Consider the following 14090-nt stretch of genomic DNA (forward strand, 5'->3'; position numbering starts at 1 on the left):
GTACATTTATAAATTTTGTAACGATTTAAAACTCTATAAAATAACTAGCCAAAAGAAAATTATGACCCTGTGTAAGGTAGACAAATCAACACATTTTTTGGAATTGTACATACATGTAGTACAAAGGAATGTAACTCTTGTATAAATATGACACATCAAAAGAAGAAATTAAAGATTATGTACCCTTGTGTTGATTCAATGCTAAACGTATGGAAATTTTATAGAAAATCCACAGCCTTTGTCCTTGGACTCTCATATTTGGTAGTTTGATAAATGATGGGTATATGATTACTGCATGCAGTGCTAGCAGTGATTTCCTTAAAATAAGTTTATTCATGTAGTTATTGGTTAAAACAAATAAAAAATTTGGACCAAATCATGTACACCTTTTAGGTTGGTGTGCTCGACTTGAGTGACCCAGCACGATGTATTTTGTAATTTACAGGTTGATTAGAACTTGTTGTAAAACATAAAAACTAGCACATCATAGAAAAGCAAGTGAGTAATCTATGTTTCAAATTATATAACAAAAGTCTCTGTTTTAAAGGCTGTGGATTTTCTATAAAAATCTTGGTTTATTTGCCACAAGGTACTCTTTTTCTATTAAACGCAATGAAACAGTAAATAATAATGCTTTGCATCAAGTTTCTCCTTGGTATATGTACAAAATGGCATATCTCCATTATTCATTATATCTGTAGTTTTGATAAAATTGAAGTTTGAAAAGTTCGTAAAAAAAATAAATGGCTACAAAAGGGGTCAAAAACCTTAATACGAATTTGTTCTCCACATTCAATGACGATTCTAAATTATAATTATAACCAATAGTTGTTAATCTTTAGGATAGTGACAGCTAATGAATGCTGACCTACAGTGAAATATATTTGTTTGAAACTTTTAAAAACTAATCGGAAAATTGCACGACTAACTTAATTTCCAAAGCTCATAATTAACGTGTTTACACATTGATATCATTTGGTTGTTAAACATTATAAACCCCTAGCAGTATAAGACACTTTATGAGTCGTATGCGTGCATCAACTTACCCAAATATATATTTATGAAAATCTTAAACATTCCAAGTTTGTTTACATCAAATCCATTTTGCAAATTTTAAAATTATCACAAATTCGTTCTAGGATTTGACTGAAAACCAATATCCAGATATTGTCAGGTAAATGCATGTGGCATAATAATTAAGTTGTTAAATTTTTCATGAGTTACTCTTTTGGCTATATAATTTTTTTTTTGTAAAACAAAAGTAAATAATTTTGTTTTTATTACCATTTTTATCTTGAAAACTGTCTACAAATACAAAAAAATATTTTGTCTTGTTGGACCTGTGTATTTTTCAGAATGTGATTTGTTTATTTGTGTTTTTATTTTCTTATAATAGGTTAAATGATCATAATCAATTACAGAAATTGATTCTTCTTCGTGAATGTGTTTGAGCTTTGATTTTTAACAAAGGACGACTTTCATGATATATGTTCATATTTATAGTGTGGCCGGTATTCAAACACAATGAAGTACCACATTACATCTTGATGTTACGCCAATATATATGATTACCAACGGAGATAATGAATTTATCAGCGGTCAATCCGAATCGGACTGCTTCTAGAGTTATTCGGCACAAAGCGTAACGTCGAAGCAACGTACTTTGATTTATTAATAATAAAGTTTTATTGAAATTTAGAAATTTGATAATTAAAGCTATTATAGGAAAGCATATTTTTTTTTTATATTTGTTACCACCACACAGGTAGTAAAAAATGATATGTTTTCAATTGAGAGACAAAAAAATAAGAATAAATCAAATTTGCTCAACGTCTAGAGACGTGGAGAGAGTGTTGTCATAGACGACATTAAGCCAACGTGGATCAATTACTTCAAGACGTCATTAGGTCCGGTTTATTGACGACGTTTTACCACTCAAATGAATGCAAATCGACATAATTGGATTAACTAGTTTGCGGATTACAAATAAAATTTCAGACATCATGGATATCCTACATAAAAAAAAGTTTATTTTCTCACTCGAACAAACAGGGAACTACGGAAACGCGCGTGAAGTTCCTCGTTAATGCCTTGGTATATTGGTAAGCAACAAACGGGCGGACGTTGTTTTTCTCGACGTGTCACTATCCAATTGAAATCCGAGAATCTGTGTACTAAATGTCAATAAGCTGCTGTGTCATAATTGAATAATGCATCTGGCATTACCATGTTCATTAAATAAAATAAAAGTTATCATATAAAAGTTGAGGTCATCAATGGCATATTTTATGTGAGAGAAACTTGTGCCATATTTTAAATTAATGTGTATTTGGATAATAAATATATTATCAGGAATATGACAACTGTTATCATTCGTTTGATGTGTTTGAGCTTTTGATTTTGACATTTGACTAGATAGGGACTTTCCTTTTTGAGTTTTTCTTTGTGATTTTACTTCTTACGTGATCTCTTTCATTATATTGAATGTTTTCATAGTAAATACCATAAATGTGCATTGATACGAATACATTTTCAGCTGAACAATCTAATTTAAGGGACGATAACTCAAATGATACAACTCTATTAAAGATTGTTAGGTACATTTTTTCCCCGTTTACTTGTAGAAAGAAACAAGCTCAATTCGGTTACACCACCTTTTCTTTTTATTTTCAAAAAAATTAGGGTTTGTTTCGTAAATCTATCTTTTGAGCAATTTCAGGGACATAAAGTAGTTTAAATATTTCATGATACACCCGTCACTTTTTCAAAGATTGAAGTTCCATAACTCGTCTTCATTTCAGAAATTCATAAAAAAAAATATGCATATCCGCAAAATGTAAAAATATCACAATCAGGACACAGTCGGTAAAATAGAATGCAATTAAAGATAAACAAACTGCGGACAAATGTCGCTATTGAGTTTGAGAAACAGACATGAATGATCTACTCATAAATAAATCCTGTAAATCAAAAACATGGAAGAATGTCTTGGTAACATGTTTCAATTTTGAGTCATGTTCTGACAGAAATCGTTTTACCCACATAATACGAAATGATAACAGCTGTAATTCATAATTTTGGGGCTTTGTTTTCTACCTCCCTGAGAGACTTTTGAACAACTTCCGATTAAACTTTCGGAGAACCACTATTCTATAGAAAACTGTTGATATCTTAGATGTATTTGGCACAACTTTTTGGAATTTTGGATCCTCAATGCTCTTCAACTTTGTACTTGTTTGGCTTTATAAATATTTTGATATGAACGTCACTGATGAGTCTTATGTAGACGAAACGCGCGTCTGGCGTACTAAATTATAATCCTGGTACCTTTGATAACTATTGATATCATGTTTTATTATAATTTCATAAGAGCTTGGTACATGAGTAGATGAAATGACATAAATAAGCATCGATATTGTAAGTGATTTAAGAATAGTTAACTACAAAATTTGCGCAGAAAAAACATCTTTCAGAAAACAAGTGTTATCATCAGCCAACTGTCAAAATTATTATACCAGATATCTGATTGTTCATATGAATACTTATTTCAAGCAGTTCATCCACCTAAAGAGAAATGAAGAAAAAGGATAGCCTTGTCGAACACCTCTCTCAATTTTGAATGGAATAGAACTAAATTCATTTTTAACGAAAAGACTAGATCTATTTGAGTATACAGTTAAGACCCATTTCCGAAACTTATTGTCAAAATTAAAACAAACCAATGCTTTTTTTTATACAAATCTCTGTTCTAGCGTATGAAACGCCTTTTTCAAAACCGACTAGTTCAACAATTTTCATTCAATTAAGGAATGACTGTAATATTTTTTCTGTCTATGAAGAAATAATATAAAAAAAATTTGGTGCACACTGAATAACGTGCGTAGCGGGTTATTTAACAGTGTGCACCACATTTTTTATGTTATTTCGAATAGACAGAAAAAATATTACAGTCATTACTTATAATTTAATTCTAAATTCCATTTTAAACCGTAGAAAACCAGGAAAAAACGTTGATGACGTCACGGTCACATGACTAAATTTTGTCTATGGGCTGATAACAAAATAACGTCAGCCAATCAGAGGACGCGTAACATCCAAAATTGAATTATTGTATAATGAATTGATACCATGACATTGACTGATCGGTAAATGCTGACTGATTGCAAGATCAATAACGCATATTCCCCTCTTGAAAATCATATTAAGATAACTATACCATTGTGGCGTCAAAACGTGTTTGTTTGTGAATAAATCGAGATTGACTTAAGAACTAGTTCTAGTTCAACAATAAACTTTGGCCCATTCGGCTATATATGTACATTTTTTAAAACTATTTACCATCAGTCTTTCGAACTTTCATTTTTTTGTTAAATATACCGGTACGATATGTTAATTCAGCCTGCTCTGTGTAACGTACTATACAATACCAATGTTTTTGCTTTGTAAAATGATTTAAAAAAACAAAATATTTGTTTCTTTTCAGAACACTTGTTATGGCATCAGCTAATGTTTGTGACACTTGTTTTAAGGCCAATATGTCAATGAATGGAGCACAATATTGCTCCAACTGTGAAGAAAGACTATGTTCAGACTGCGCTGAGACACATACACTGGTTAAAGCATTTAAATCACATCAGCTTATCGATCAGTTGTCAGTCGATTTCAATGTCCAAATATCTGACATAGAAATCTGCAACGTCCATTTGGGAATGCTCTTGGATTGTTACTGCCCAGATCATGATATTGTATGCTGTAGAATTTGCATTTCGAATGAACATAAGGTTTGTCAAAACATACTTCCATTAGAACTTGCCTCAAACGATGTTAAAGATTCTGCACTATTTACCGATTGCATTCAAATAAGAAAGCATCTATTTGCATCTTTGAATGATTTTACCGATAACAGACGGTCATGCTTGCAATCACTAAAGAAATCTAAGACAGCGATTAGTAAGCAAATCGGAGCAGTAAAATTGAAATTATTGAAACAAATTGACGATTGGGAATGTAAACTTAATGACAGAGTGTCATCGCACTACCACAAACAAGAGATGAAAATCAACAAACAAAAAGAAGAAATATCCCAAGTCTTTGACACCTTAAAAGCAAATGAAAAAGAAATAGATTACTTGCAACGGCATGGATCGAATGATCAGCTGTTCATATCCTTGCGTCGTCAAGTTACAAATTTCCAAATCGTAGAAGCAAATATTCAGCAGATGGTATTGAGTTCAGAAGAAATCACTTTAACCTTTCCTGAAAACGATTCCAAGATTGATTTCTTTGGGTCATTGTTAGAGGCTTCTACATCGTGTCATTTTCAATACAAACCGTGGAAATTTCAGCAGGCCCAGGTTATAACTGAACCAACAAAGCGTATGGTTGGGTTTCAAAATGACATGGAATTAAAACTAGCTAGAGGACGTCTGAAAAAAGGGACATATAATTTTTCAGATATATCAGTGACAGAAGATGATAAAGTGCTTGTGACAAATGATTCATCATTAAATCCAATACTCTTCGTCCTCAGCGACTTCACATATGAGTCAACGATACGGTTTTCCTCTGAACCCAGATGTGTTGCTGTTATACCTGGTACTGACAAAGCCGTTGTTACATTACCTGAAATTGACCGTGTACAATTTATAAACACATCAAAGATGACATCGGGCGACAAAGTTAACGTTAGATTTAGATGTATTGGCATCGCGGCTGGGAGTGAAAACATTTACGTTGGCGGAAAAGGGGGTATTATTAAAATATTAAACACAGATGGGATAGTTCTTACAACACTTGAATCCGTAAATCTTAAATCAGATATTCATTTTTTGCTATACGATAACTTCAATGAGCAAATTATTGCTAGAATTGAGGACAAACTCCTGTGTCTGAAATTAGACGGAACAGAAGTATACAGTAGGCTCGCTTCCGGTATAGCAGGAGTAACACTTGATCGACATAGAAACATTTATTTCGGGGATTTCTATGCAAGCACCGTACAGAGAATGTCATCAAATGGACAAAATTGCGAGGAAATGCTAAACAAAAGCGATGAGATTAGCTTTCCCTCTGGAATGTGCTTTAACACTGACTGCACAAAACTGTGTGTTATTAATAATGTCTCCACGGTTGTTTGTGTATACAAAACAATTGTTTAAATTGGTATAAGCGAAAACGATACATTATTAATATATTGGGTCGGATACGAAATCGGGACTTACTTAAAATATGGAGCGTTCAAACTAAACAAATCAAATGCCAAGCATGTATCAAAATATATAGAAACATTATGCTAAAAGACCAAAAGGGACCTATACATTATAGCCATACTCATTAAATCTTAATTTAACACGATACAAATTAAAATAAATATATGAATGTGTTGGATAAATACCGCCATTTTTATACGTGTGCATGTAAAACTATTTTCTTGGTAGAGGGGTCTAAATATAGCACAAACAACATTTTTATATATATATATATGTTTATATGATTGTGATACTATTAGTTACAAGGTGTGATAGTGACCTAATACGATATATATGGGGTCAGTAAATTCCATATGGAATGAGAGCGAGGTTACTAGCACATCGGGTAACGCATTTATCTTACCGACTATCTTCACATGTGGTATTTTGAATAATTAACAACCTATCAAAGTGATCAAGTCTTCAATACTTTAGTATTAAGATCCTACTTCCATTTGTCTATACAGAAAATTGATTCCAACAATAACAACTTTTTAGCTTTAAATTGTTTTATGAATTCATTTCAATCGTTCATTACATGTATCAATATCTTCGTCTGTTGAATCCTATCACATTTCTTTTTTTCTTGAAAGGGAAGTAACTCCGTTATGCCAACAATAGCACATTCTTTGATTGGGAGATTATATATTATACTGTATTTTCACTTTTCGATTTCAAAGTCATAAGCATCAATAATTCTAAATTTAGTTAATACATTATTTGCCTTACAAGTATCCAAATAAATCAAGAAGCAATATTAATCTTAAAAACTCTTTAAATTCTTCGTGTTTTCTTTGCACTATACCATATTTATCATTACAAAAGAACATTAACTATATGTGCGTGTAAATTAATCTCACGGGGAATATTCATGTTCGAACACTAATTTCATTTTACCATAATATTTTTATTTTTTTCAATATAAATACATGAAGCTTGGGGTTTTTAGCATTATAATTATTTATTATTTACATTTTACCATGTGTCATAGCAATCACTTATTTCATTTTACCATAAAACTATGTTTTTTAATATTGCTTCGAGTTTTGAGTATCATAATTTTATTTAATTTACATTTTCAGCATGTCAAAGAAATCGCTCATTTCATTTTACTACATGTATGTTTTTTTTAATATAGCTTGGAGTTTTGAGCATTTTTATATTATAATAGAATCATATTCAAAACCTGGCCATTGATTGACGACCTAAATTATCCCATTGACTGGGACAGATTAGGTGAACGTTTGTCTGTAACGACCATTGCTCACTTCTTGCTTATTATAGAATTTAAACTGTGGGGTCACCAAAGGTTCTTAACGCCTTTAATAATAAAATTATTCGAAAAATTATTCAGGAATAACCTTTATGTTTTGATTTATATTATTGATATAAATCAACACATCGTATTATTCCGGATTCGTTTTTCTAATTTTTTTATTTAGGTGTTGAGAACCTTTGGTGACCCCACAGATTCAGTGTCTTTAACAAGTACATAGTGACCAGTGATTGATACCGACAAACGTTCACCTAATCTGTCCCTTTCAATGGGATAATTTAGGTCGTCAATCAATGGCCAGGACTACACTGTTTTGAATATGATTCTATTTACATTTTTTAAATGTGTCATAGGAAACATTTTTATATATAAAGGGTGTTGGGAAAAGTTAGCGAGTCCTGCAGCCTGACCCAATAAGTTTAAAAAACATCTTTCCGTATACGTAATTTCCAACATTGAAAACAAAAAATCCCTTATGCCAGACTTCTAAAATAAGACAAGAGTGTATTTACCCTACTACCGTTAGATGCAGGCCTTACAGCATAATAACAAAAACGTTTAACAAGCGTTTACGCCATGTACACAGTCATATATTTCGTTTTTTTAACTTTAAATTCCGTATCAACTTCAATTATGTTTAATATCAGTCATTGTGTGTCACATTGTTTATTTCCTTAAAATATGTATGATACTCGTATATTGTTTGTACTTACATGTAATCAAACCTGATCACATCTGCAGGCCTAAAAAAATCTTTTTATCAAACAAAAATTATCATCAATTTCTGCAATATCTTATATTCATATCTCCAAGGATAACTGGGTTTTTATAGAAATATGTCGTCTCAGTACGGCGGCTTTGTGAAAAATTGTGCACATCCTGCTACAAGCATGAAATTTGGCATAGACCTTCCTCAACTATTACTCTTTTATTTCAGATAGGGAGGCATTTGAAAAAAATGTCTCACTTCCTGTAAAATCAAAAATGGCGGACGTCATACTTAAATCAGCCCAATATCGAAGGCTAGTGTGTAAAAATGTGTTATTATCATGCTACTATCATAATATTTGTACAAACCTTTGTTTTTTACTACTTTTGGATAAATGAAATAGATAAGATGTCTTCAGAAACCCTACTTCTGGTTAAAACCCAACATGGCGGACATTGTACTTAAATAAGCTTATTTTTTAGGGAGGGTAATTTAAATGTGTCTTAACGTATTGCTACTATCATTACATTGTGCAGGAACCTTTCTTTGGTGCTTCTAATGGATACAATGTATAAGACATATGTCTTAAAAACACTTACTTCCGGTAATATCCAAAATGGCGGACATAGAAATATCAATTTATTATTCAAATTTTCAACTTTTTTAAAATGTAAAGAAAATGATTTTTTTTTATGCTGGTCATTAAACTTTTGGATGTAAATTATCCCCAAAACTACTAATTTTATCATCTTATAAATGTTTAAATATAAAGTTGACACTTCCGGTAAAAATTTGACGTAAATTTCAAAGATGAGTCCTCATCCATTTCTTCGATGTAAAGTTTTGGATAGATTGGTTAAAACAAAATAAAATCACTATAGTACTAAAACATATTCAAAATTACTACAATTATCGGCCAAAAATAACGATCATCACGAAATGCACACATCGCAGTGCACGGGAGACCCGATTTTCCACATTAAAAATGACCGCGGCATCCTTTCTGACATCCACAATGTACAAGCTTCTGACAAAATGATAAGGCCTCAGAAAGATTTTTTTTTAAAAGGGATCCTTTTTGTCCCTTCGCAATCCATTAGTGCCTGGACTGGGTAGCATAAGAGCCAATCCCAAGCTCGTCTCACTAAACACCTGCAGTAGTATATTGCACGTTTTACATGCTTGAAAAGTCTCACTTATAATTAGCCTTCTCTTTTGTGCAAAAGATAATTTTCTTGCTTCTTTAATCATGTTAGCTCCATCTGATCTTACAGTAAAACCCCGGTGATTTAGGCTGATCAATCATCATTCTTTATGTTAAAGTCACATCTTCAAATACCATCAATGTCTCCCACGCAGTCTTTTTTTCCTTTTCAGGCAAAGAGAGAATCGTATCACAACCGGTAAAGGTATGGGTCAGAAATAAGTGTGTGTGATCACTCATTGCCTAGTGCATTTGAAGGGCCATTGATAGATATTAATCCAAATATTTTTGCCTTCCCAAACACATTCCATAGTTCGTCTGCCCCTATCTCAAGGAATAGCGAATAAGTTATTGACAGCATCATCAGTGACTGTTAATCATGACTCGTTTAAGTTCGTGTTTCACTGCATCAGACACATGCATCATGATTTCAGTGTCTGTTTCTTTATGTGAACATGGTGCTACACTTGAAATACATCAAGTGGTGGAAAAGATAGAATATCCTGAGCATTTGTTGCTACAAATACCATACTCATCAAAGACTTCATTCACTCTTGTTACAGTTTCAAGGTATTTTATTAAGGTAAGGACATAATACCCAATCATCATATTCGTTAGGAAACACCTCGAAACTGTAACAACAGTGGATGTAGTGTCGGATACGAACATAGACAATACTGGTAGTTTGGAAAGCTGCTAAAAGAAGCAAGAGCAACATTTAGGGGAAAGAGAATACACAGACGAATCTAGGGTTAAAAACATCCTCAAAATTGGCAGTTTTCTGAGAGATGACGACAATAAGAAAGAACTTTTAAGTTTTCATTCACAGAAGCTTGCTCAATACAATTTTGAGTACAAGGTAGTTGTAGCAACAAATGCTCAGGATGTTCAATATTATCCACCACTTGATGATGTTTCAAGTTTAGCACCATGTTTACACGAAGAGACTGACACTAGAATCAAGATCGATGTGTCTGATGCAGTGAAACACAGACTTAACTGAGTCATGACTCAAACAGTCGATACTGAAGTCATTGCTGTTTCGCTATTCCGTGACATAGGGACAGACAAACTTTGGTTTGCATTTGGAAGGGGAAAAAGCTTTAGATATATATCTACCCATGACCATTCAAATGCACTAGGCATTAAAAGATAACACGTTTGCTGGAAAAGGAACTGCGTTGGTGACATTAATGGCGTTTGAAGATGTGACTTTAGCATTTAGAATGATGATTGACCAGCCAACACCACCATATGGATTTGATAAATTTAATGTCATTGAAAACTATACGTGGTTTTGTTGTAAGATCGAAAAAAAACCTGATCAGATTGGGTTAACAAAGCAAGAAATTGTGTGTTTTTGGAATTTATGGATGTGAGGACCAATACCACAGTCTTTGTAAATGTGGGAAATCAGCTCTCCGATTGTAAATTGCAGCCTAACGAGTATGCTGATTTGGTATTATGTCATTACCTTAATAAAATACCTTGAAACTGTAATACGAGTGCATGAAGTCCTGGATGCGTATGGTAGTTATAGCAACAAATAGTCAGGACATTCTATCTTATCCACCACGTGATGTATTTCAAGTTTAGCACCAAGTTCACATTTAGAGGCAGACACTAGAATCATGGTGCATGTGTCTGATGCAGTGAAACACGAACTTAAACGAGTCACGATTCGAACAGTCGTTAATGATGATGCTGTCACTACTGTTTCGCTATTCCGTGATATAGGGGTAGACGAACTATGGATTGTGTTTGGGAGGGCAAAAGACTTTGGATTAATATCTATCAATGGCCTTTCAAATGCACTAGACAATGAGTGATCTGAAACACTTATTGTTATCCATGCCTTTACCTGTTGTGATATGGTTCTCTCTTTGCTTCAAAGGGAAAAAAACTATGTGGGAGACATCGATTGCATTTGAAGATGTGACATAAAGAATGATGATTGATCAGACTAAATCACCGGGGTTTTACTGTAAGATCGCACAAACTTAACAGATGGGTATAACATGGTTAACGAAGCAAGAAAATAACTATTTGCGCAAAAGAGAAGGCCTTTTGAGGCTATTCCCTCATTTTGGTCTAGTCTTTTCCAGCATGTAAATCATGCAATATACTTAGGTAGGGTTTTAGGGAGACGAGCTTGGGATTGGCTCTTATGCTACCCACTACAGGCGGGGACAAAGAGGATAACTTTCAAAAAACTCTTTTTGACGCCTCATCATTTTGTCAGAAGCTTGTACATTGTGGATGTAAGAAAGGATGCCGGGGTCATTTTTAATGTGTAAAATTGGGTCTCCCGTGCACTGCGATGTGTGCATGTCGTGATGATCGTTATTTTTGGCCGAAAATTGTAGTAATTTTAAATATGTTTTAGTACTATAGTGATTTTATTTTGTTTTAACCAATCTATCCCAAACTCTACATCGAAGAAATGGATTGAGGACTCATCTTTGAAATTTATGTCATATTTTTACCGGAAGTGTCAACTTCATATTTAAACATTTACAACATGATAGAATTAGTGGTTTTGGGGATAATTTAAAGCCAAAAGTTTAATGACCAGCACAAAAAAAAAATCATGTTCTTCACATTTAAAAAAAAGTTGAATATTTGAATAATTAATTGATATTTCTATGTCCGTCATTTTGGATATTACCGGAAGTAAGGGTTTTTAAGACACATGTCTTATACATTATAACCATCAGAAGCGCCAAAGAAAGGTTCCTGCACAATGTAATGATAGTAGCAATACGTTAAAACACATTTCAATTACGCTCCCTTAAAAAATAAGCTTATTTAAATACAATGTCCGCCATGTTGGATTTTAACCGGAAGTAGGGTTTTTGAAGACATCTAATCTATAAAGTATACCAAAAGTAGTACATAACAAAGGTTTGTACCAAATATTATGCTAGTAGCATGATAATAATACCTTTTCAAATACTAGCCTTCGATATTAGGCTGATTCAAGTATGACGTCCGTTTTGGATTTTACCGGAAGTGAGACATTTTTTTTCAAATGCCTCCCTATCTGAAATAAAAGTGTAATAGTTGAGGAAGGTCTATGCCAAATTTCATGCTTGTAGCAGGATGTGCACAATTCGTCTGAAATATGCTTGTAGCCGCCGGACTACTCCTTTCGATTGGCGGTTGAACATCTCAGCATGTTTAGAACCCTTGTCACAATTACTTGAGAGATTCATGGTTGGCTTGTTGCAATGCATTTCCTATTAACAACTATTATAGGTCACTTTATTGCCTCCAATAATGAGCAATGTAGTCAGTTTTAAAAGGCCCCGAAATGACAATTGTTAAATAATTCAAAGGAGAAAACGAGAGACCAGATTTGAAAGAAAAAAAAATGAACAAAATACAGCAACAAACGAGAACCAACTGACTTAAATGTTTCTGACTTGGAACAGACACACACATAATGTGGTGGGGTTTAACATGTTCGAGGGCGTCTACCCCCTCAAGCAGTGGTGTAATAGTACATACTATGAACAAACTGTAAACTAGTTGAAAAAAGTCTTACATATCTGATCGATACAAAGCAGAAAAAACATCTTATAAAATCACAAACCGGACATGGCTAAATAAAAAAGAAACTAATTACAGATCTGAAAGTACTGTCCGTACATCAAGTTCAAGGCCAATAACAACTCATTTGCAATTTATCAGGTGCCTTTTTATTTGTGTTCTTGTACATCCTTGGGTTTCAATTATTTGGCTTTGAGCTTAACTTGTAATGGAAAATAGATTAAAAAAATCGAGATCTAAAAGGTGCAGGTAATGGCTTTCTCATAATATCAAGAAACAATAAACATGAATAATATATATTCTGCATTGTGAGTGTTAAACAAATACCTGCACTGGAATTAACATTGAGACAGGGGTAAACCGTACAAATATATGTTATTCAGGTCTAAGACAGGGTATATACTGTGACATTCCCGGCTTAGGGCTTCTATCCCCTTCGCCTTCGGCTCGGAGGAAATAAACTCTAAACCAGGAGTATCACCGTATTTACCCTGTCTTTGACCTGAATAACATATAAAATTTCAACCTGGTACATACAACATATGTTTGAATGTGGTTTACAAGATAGAGATAAAAGGTAAAACCTTTTTTTCTAATAAGGGAGTGGTAAAAAAACAAGAGGCTCTCAAGAGCCTGAATCGCTCACCTGGTAAACAATACCTTATTAACTAAATTAATAAATTAATGTTTGTTGTAAATTAAACAGAGTAACAAAGGCCATGTACTATCCTGGAAATACCTTTTAAAGCCTCTTAGGAACCTCTGGAAAGAAATGGTCATGAGTTCGCCCTACACTTGATTAAGATACAGTCTAGGTCAATCTGATGATTCACAATACAAACAGATGAGTGTGGATAGTACTATGCATTACGAGAGTTTTGAATAAAACTGTGAGTCATCTCACTAAGGATACCCCCCATTTCATTATGGCATATTTACTACACTACATTCAAGCTTTATACATCTCTGAATTTGGATTGTGATTAACTATTTAACACAGAATGAATGTGTCACCACTATTTATGACTTTAACTAAAAGGAATACACATACATTTACATATAGCTATATTAAATTGACAGAACATTTAAAGTTATTCCTAT

The sequence above is a fragment of the Mytilus galloprovincialis genome, chromosome 14 (assembly GCF_965363235.1).
Source record: "Mytilus galloprovincialis chromosome 14, xbMytGall1.hap1.1, whole genome shotgun sequence".
NCBI lineage: Eukaryota > Metazoa > Mollusca > Bivalvia > Mytilida > Mytilidae > Mytilus > Mytilus galloprovincialis.